This window comes from Gracilinanus agilis, chromosome 4, assembly GCF_016433145.1.
Source record: "Gracilinanus agilis isolate LMUSP501 chromosome 4, AgileGrace, whole genome shotgun sequence".
NCBI lineage: Eukaryota > Metazoa > Chordata > Mammalia > Didelphimorphia > Didelphidae > Gracilinanus > Gracilinanus agilis.
Window position 1 is genome coordinate 513,307,497 of NC_058133.1, and position 2,116 is coordinate 513,309,612.

Below are 2,116 nucleotides of genomic sequence, written 5' to 3' on the forward strand. Positions count from 1 at the left end.
TGAACCTACACAGAGGGATGGTTGGGCAGCACTTTCTGTGCCAGCCCTGAGGAATGAGTGGACAGATGAGGGACTTGCATGGAAGGGAGCATCACTGCCCTGGGTGCAACAAAAGAACCACAGCTCCCAAGAAGCATGGCCCAAGGGAGTCAGGGGAGGCAGAAAGCCAGGGGAGTGTGGAAAATGAAGGCTGTAGACTTAAAAAGGTAGAACATTGCAAATAATGCCAGAAATTTTTTAATGTATTCATCGTTTTTGCTGGTTTTTTCCTTCTCTTTTTCTTTGTTGATTCTTTTTTTAAAAATTCATTGTTGTCAATACACCAAAGTACAAGGGTTTAAAAAAAAAACAAAAACAAAAACAAATTCATTGTTGTTCCATAGTATAGTTTTCTGGGCGCGAGGGGGCAAGGAAGATATGCCCAGTGAAATCTAGGCTACTCCGTACCGCCTTGGCTTCCGCGAATTCTCACACAAGTGCCATATCACTGACCATTCGCACCTGAGCTTGCAGCCCAGACGTGGAGGGGTGTCTGACAGACCATTAGTCAAACCTCAGCATCCCCCTCCTCACCTTTTTGTCACACGACCCCCTTCTGGCACACAAACTCTCCTCCTTCCCCTTGGCGGAGGCAGTTCTCCACCTTCACTCGGAGGCTTCCCGGCCATTCCACCTTTTCTCCCAGTACGTTCCTCTATTTTATAAGATTTGTTCAGACCTGTCATTCTTTAGGTGAGCCGCCGGGGAACCAGAGGGACAGTCCTCCCACCCCAACATATACGAATTCACCCTAAAATCTGCCTGTGGTTTCATGATGGCACCCCAAATCTAATTATCTACAAACTTTATAGAATCACTGAGAACAACCAGAGCCTTCCCGGGAGATTGATACCAGGACATAGCATGGAACTGGGTCCATTAAACCAATGAAGAGAAGGGAAAGAAACCATCTTACAGCCTAAGGAATGCAATGGTATGAAATGATGGAAGAGTGAACTTGAACTCACCTGAAGCTGGGCTGGGCAGAAGGCAGATGTCAGACCCTCCTCATCCTCCCTAATGTCCAGAGGAAGATGAGCTGCAGGAGGAGAAAGAAGTCCTGAGGGAGGCAGGTCAGCCCTGCCTGGGGCTCCTCCAGAGTCCTCCCCCCAGCCCTGGGGCTTCTTGGGGTTCTCCTCCCAGACCTGGGGCTCCTCTAGAATCCTCCCCCAGCACTGGTGCTTCTTGGGGTTCTCCTCCCAGCCCTGGGGCTTCTTGGGGTTCTCCTCTCAGTTCTGGGGCTCCTCTGGAGTCCTCCCCCAGCCCTCTTCTCGCCTCTGAGTTCTTGGTCCCGAGCTGCCCATGGTGTGGGACAGTGACCCACACATTGTACTTTGCCTCCGCTGTGACCCTGATTTTAGTTCGTGCCCCGCTGCTCCTCCAGAAGGCAGGGGGAGATGCTTCAGGATCCACAGAATGGAACCAGCTCAATGGGCTCATGTTCTGGCAGGCAGAGTCAGGAATGGCAGATCTTTTCTGGGTGGTTCCGAGGAGTGAGCTGCTGTTCTTATCAAATCCTCTTCAGAACACTCCTTCAAAAATCCATCTCGGCCCTATGTTTGTCTCCCACGCTGGCAGGATGCCAAGCCCTCAGGAACCCACCTCTGGGGTCAGCTGGGTGGCACAGTGGGTAGTCCCTTTGCCCAGCCTAAGATGGAAGGTGAGGGCTTAGATAATAATTCTCACCTCTGTCCTCCATGGTGGCCTCCTTCCTCACTGGTTTCTCCCTGCTCTGGCTTCACTCCAGGCCTCTCTGCCCAGGCAGGCCGCTATCGGCTCCTTTACCTCAAGGGCTGCCCATTGACTTGGGGGGAAGATCTCAGGCTCTTCTCCTTCGAGAGCTATCCCTCTGGCCCTTTTACTTCCCAGGAACGCCAGGGCCCCAGGGCCTAAAGGCAAGATCGCTTTAATAGAACCATCGTCCTGGGGTTCAGATCCCCATTCCCTGCTGACCATCATCCCTCTGGGGCTAGTCCTCACTGGACACAGCTGGCAGTTATGTATGTCAGGGAAGGGATGGAGGAAAGAGGAGTTGAACAACCAATAATAAGAAGGAACTTGGGACTCCTCCAGTCCA